Source organism: Prionailurus bengalensis, chromosome E2 (genome assembly GCF_016509475.1).
Source record: "Prionailurus bengalensis isolate Pbe53 chromosome E2, Fcat_Pben_1.1_paternal_pri, whole genome shotgun sequence".
Lineage (NCBI taxonomy): Eukaryota > Metazoa > Chordata > Mammalia > Carnivora > Felidae > Prionailurus > Prionailurus bengalensis.
The window spans coordinates 47,853,452-47,859,640 of NC_057352.1; positions in this window are offsets into that span (position 1 = coordinate 47,853,452).

The following is a 6,189-nucleotide window of genomic DNA, read 5'->3' on the forward strand; positions in this document are numbered from 1 at the left end:
AGTTGGACGCTCAACCGACTGAGCCACCCAGGTGCCCCTTTTAAGATTTTTTTTAAATGAGAGACAGAGTGCAAGTGGGGGAGGAACAGAGAGAAAGGGAGACACAGAATCCAAAGCAGGCTCCAGGCTCTGAGCTGTCAGCATAGAGCCCAACACGGGGCTCGAACCCATCACCCATGAGTTCATGACCTGAGCCAAAGTCAGACACTTTAAGTTTTTATTTTTAAGTAACCTCTACAGGGACACCTGGGTGGCTCAGTCAGTTAAGTGTCTGACTCTTGACTTTGGCTCAGGTCATGATCTCATGGTCATAGGACTGAGTCCTGCATTGGGTTCCACACTGAGCATGAAGCCTGCTTGGGATTCTCTCTCTTCCTCCCTGTCGCTGCCCCTCCCACCCTCTCAAAATAAGTAAATAAAAATTAAAAAAAAAAGTAATCTCTACACCCAACATGGAACTAGAATTTAAGAGTCCCATACTCTATCAACTGAGCCAGCCACACACTCCATTCTGCATATCTTTTCCTGTCAATACATATAGATCCATCTTTAACAATGGAAGCAGGTACACAATTATTTAGCCAATCATCTCTTATTGATACTTAGGCTGATTCCAGTAATGTTCTGTAATGTACTATAATGAATATTGTTCTAAATATATATATATGAATACTTTCAGACTATTTTTCCTCAGACTATTTATTCAAGACAGATTCCCATAAGTGGTAATGCTAGGTCAAAGGGTATGCATATTTAAATTTTTGATGCCTACATTATGGGCTGAACTGTGTCCCCACCCCCTCCAAATTCGTATGTTGAGATACTAACCCCCAGTATCTCAGAATGTGACCTTACTTGGAGACTGGGTCTTTACAGAGATAGTCAAATTAAAATGAGGTCCTTAGAGACAGCCCTACTCCAATATGACTTGTGTCCCATAAAAAGGTGAAATTTGGAGATAGACACACATGCAGGGAGAACACCAAGTGAAGATGAAGGCAAAAGCAAAGCATCTACAAACTGAGAAACACCAAAGATTGCCAACAAACCACCAGAAGCTTTCAGGAGAGGCCTAGAACCAATTCTTCCTAATAGCCCTCAGAAGGAACTAACCCTATTAATACCTTGATGTAGAACTTCTAGCCTCCAGAATCATGAGACAATAAATTCCTGTTGTTTAAGCCACCCAGTTTGTGGGACTTTGTTAAAACAGCCCTAGCAAACTAGTACAACCTGTTACCAGACAGTTCTCCCAGAAGGTTCTATAATTTTATCCTCCTAGTAATAGTATATGTGCATGCCCATTTCCTCATACTCCCCAACTGTGGGCATTGTCAATCTTTCTAATCTTTTTGAAACTAATAAATTATTTTAATCTGCATATCTTTGAACATTAGTAAGATTGACTAGCTTGTAAATAGTGTGCTCATTATAGGTTTTGCCCATTTTCCTAATAGTGCAAATAAACTTTTAAAATAAATTTTTCTACGGTAATGCATAAACAGCAATACACACACGCGCACACACGCGCACACACACGAGCGCACACACACACGCACACACGCACACACACACACAGCTGAAAAAGATTTACAATAAACACTGTCTCCGTCCTTTGCCCCTTAGTCTTTTAGTCCCTCACTCTAGAAATAGAAGAACTGTTGTTACCAGATTCTGGTGCCTTAGAGCAAGTTACTTAATCTCTCTGTGCCTCAGTTTCCTCATCTGTAAAATGGGAATGCCACCACCTACCTTAATAAAATTGTTATGAGGATTAAATGTGCTAATAACAAAAAGTTCTTAGAACGGTGTATTAAACAGATAATGTTTAATGCTTTCAAAATCCTTCCAGTGATATTATGGGCACATAAAACTATATAAATATATATGCCTTTCTTCTACACATGTACTACTAGCATACTATTTATGGTAACCTATAACTTGTACTGCAACATACATTAAGATATACATCGTAGAGGCACTCCTGGGTGGCTCAGTCAGTTAAGCGTTTGACTTCGGCTCAGGTCATGATCTTGAGGTTTGTGAGTTAGAGCCCTGCATCGGGCTGTGTGCTGACAGCTCAGAGCCTGGAGCCTGCTTCCAATTCTGTGTCCCCCTCTCTCTCTGTGCCCCTCTCCACCTACACTCTGTCTCTCTCTCTCTCTCTCTCTCTCTCTCTCTCAAAAATAAATAAAAATAAAGAGAAATTTTAAGATATATATCTTGGAGATTGTTCCATATCAGCAGTTTTCAATAATTCTCATTCTTTTAAAGGGCTGAATAATATTCCAATATATACGTATACTATAATTTTTAATACTGTTCTATTGATGTGAATTTAGATTATTTCCAATATTTTGCCTCTGTAAACAATGCTGCAATGACTAGATATTGGCCTGCATGGATTGTATTTATTAGGTAAATTCCCAGAAGCGGAACTGGATCAAGGGTAGGTATATTTTTAATGTTAATAGATATTGCCAAATCACCCTTGAAAGAGGTAGTTCAATTTACATTGCCACCAATGTATGAGAGTTTCTATTTCCCCATGCCCTCAGTAGCATAGTGTGTTTGGATAACTTTCGGAATAGTTGACATTATTGCAACTTTGTTCAAACCATGAAAGTAAAAAAAAAAAACAAAACAAAAAAAAAAAAAAAAAAAAAAACCATGAAAGTAAAGATCTGTGGAAAGTGTCATTGAGCCCATGTCTTGCTAAAACCTTCTCCAAATGGCCAATAATAAGCACTTAAGAAGGTGGTCAACATCTTTAGCCATCAGGGAAAGGTAAATCAAAACCACAATGAGATATTACTTCATACCCCTACAATAGCTATAGTGAAAAAGAAAAATAATAACAAGTATAGTCTAGGATGTGGATAAATTGGAACCCACCTACATTGCTGGTAGGAATATAAAATGATGCAGGCACTTTGGGAAACAATTTGGCAGCTCCTCAAAAAAGTTAAACATAGAGTTACCATATGACCCAGCAATTTCACTCCTAGGTATATACCTAAGAGAATTGAAAACGTATGTTCATACAAAAATTATACACAAATGTTCACAGCAACATTTTTTAGAATAGCCTGAAAGTGGAAACAACACAAATATCCATCAACTGGTAAATAGAAATAAAATGTATTATATCCATACACTGTCATATTATTTGGCCATAAAAAGAAATAAAGTATTGGGGCATCTGGCTGGCTCAGTTTGTACAGCATGTGACCCTTGATCATGGTTATGAGTTAGACCCCAAATGTCATGAGTTAGAACCCATATTAGGGGTAGAATTTACTCAAAAAATTTTAAAAAAATAAAAAAAGGAATGAAGTACTGACACATACTATAACATGAATGAACCTTGAAAACATTCTGCTAAGGGAAAGGAACAGACACAAAAGGCCCCATATTGTATGATTCCATTTATGTGAAACATCCAGAATAGGCAAATCCACAGAGACAGAAAGTAGATGAGTGGTTGCCAAGGGATATGGGGGAGGGGCGGAGGAAGAGTGGGAATGACTACTAATGAGTATGGAGTTTCTTTTTGGGGCAATGAAAATGTTTTGGGATTAGATAATGGTGATGTTGCACAACCTTGTGAATATACTAAAAACCAGTGAAATACACACTCTAAACGTGTGCAGTTCAGGGACTCCTGCCTGGCTCAGAAGGTAGAGCAGAATTTTTGATCTCGGGGTTGTAAGTTTGAGCCCCATGTTGGGTGAGGGATTACTTAAAAATAAAATCTTTACTCCCTCTCAAAAAGTGTGAATTTCATGATATGTGAATTATATCTTAATAAAATTTTCCATCTTAATAAATTTTTAAATGAATTTTTAAAATTATCTTACCAACACAGTTGTAATGTAGAGCCCTAACAAGGTCATTGTAGAAGCCCGTAAATATAAAACAGATTAGGAAGCTATTTCAAGGAAAAGTTTATAGGGTTGAAATGGCAAAAGAATAGCACAGCTCTGTGAGTTGATTGGGAAAGTAGAAGTAAAAAATGAAGCTGAAAATGATTAATGAAAAAGACTTCTAGATACACAAATTTAGGTGAGAACAGAGGAAAAAGAAACTAATTCCTTATTTAGTAATTTTTCCCTTATTTGATTATAACCCTGAGTCACACCACATCAGAGACACAGGGGGGTTATAAGAATAGCATTATGATCCTATTTTATTTGCAGCTCAAGGAATCAGAACAAGCTGTCCAGCTTCACATACTAACTTAATGATGAGGCCAAGAAATTTCACTGGAGGCTTTCTCCTAATGTTTTATCTCCTTGCTTTTTTCATGTTGAAAACATCATCTATGTTGTGGTGCCTGGGTGGCTCAGTGGGTTAAGCTTCCGACTCTTGATTTCAGCTCAGGTCATGAGCTCACATTCATGGGATTGAGCCCTGCATTGAGGAGCTATCAGCACAGAGCCTGCTTGGGATTCTCTCTCTCTATGCCCCTCCCTGCTCTCTCTCTCACTTTCACTCAAAATAAATATTTTTAAAGTTTATTTATTTATTTTGAGAGAGAGCAAGAGAGAGAGAGCACAAGTCAGGGAGGAGCGGAGAGAGAGAGGGACAGAGAAGGAGAATCACAAGCAGACTTTGCATTGTCAGTGTGGAGCCCCATGTAGGGGGCTCAAACTCACAACTGCAAGGTCATGACCTGAAGCAAAGTCAGGTGCTTAACCAACTGAGCCACCCAGGTACCCCAATAAGCATTTTATTAAAAAACATTTTTTAATAAACATTTTTTTAAAAGAAAAAATCATCGGGGCGCCTGGGTGGCTCAGTCGGTTAAGCGGCCCACTTCGGCTCAGGTCATGATCTCGCGCTCTGTGAGTTCAAGCCCCGCGTCGGGCTCTGTGCTGACAGCTCAGAGCCTGGAGCCTGTTTCAGATTCTGTGTCTCCCTCTCCCTGACCCTCCCCTGTTCATGCTCTGTCTCTCTCTGTCTCAAAAATAAATAAAAACGTTAAAAAAAATTTTTTTTAAAAGAAAATATCATCTATGTCAACTTTAGAGTGACATAATAAAGCTATATTTGCATCTCTCAGTCTCAGCTCATCAGGAATTACTGTTAAGTATAAAAGCCAGTGTATATTCCAGCTTGCATTCTTTTTTTCCACAAGTTTTTATTTAAATTCTAATTAGTGCACATGTTAGTTTCAGGTGTAGAATTTAGTGCTTCAACACTTACATACAACATCTGGTGCTCATCACAAGTGCCCTCCTTAATACCCATCACCTATTTAACCTATCCCTTCACCCACCTCTCCTCCAGTAACCATCAGTTTCTTCTCTACATAGTTAAGAGTCTGTTTTATGCTTTGTCTCTCTCCTCCCCATGTTTATTTGTTTTGTTTCTTAAATTCTACATGAGAATGAAATCATATGGTATTTGTCTTTCTCTGACTTATTTCACTTAGCCTAATACTCTCTAGCTCCATCAATGTCATTGCAAATGGCAAGATTTCATTATTTTTTGATGGCTGAGTAATATTCCATTGTGTGTGTGTGTGTGTGTGTGTGTGTGTGTGTGTGTGTATATATATATATATATATACACTATATCTTCTTTATCCATTCATTAGTCAATGGTCATTTGGGCTCTTTCCATAATTTGGCCATTGTTGATAATGCTCCTAAAAACATTGGGATGCATGTATTTCTTTGAATTAATGTTTTTGTAACCCTTGGGTAAATACCTAGTAGTGTAATTTATTCCAGTTTGCACTTTTTTTTTTTTTTTTTTTTTTGGAGAGAGAGAGAAGGAGGGGAGAGGCAGAGAGAGAATCTCAAGCAGGTTCTGTGCTGTCAGCTCAGAGTCCAATGCAGGGCTTGAACTCATGAACGGTGAGATCATGACCTGAGCTGAAATCAGGAGTCAGATGCTTGACCAACTAAGCCACCCAGGCATTCCTTCAGCTTGCATTCTGATATGAAACTGTCTAAAAACCTTCTGGTTAGATGAGAATATTCCATTTTCTGGCTACTTAGGAATTAAAATGTCTCCTTAAATGAAATTAAAGAATAATTTCTACTTAAATATCCCAGCCACAATAAATGAATGAACGAAACTATTTACTACACACTTGTGAAGTACGAAGTTCTTTCAATACAGCCATTCTCTCACATTAAACACAAGATGCAGACAATGATATCATCTCACTGGAGATTT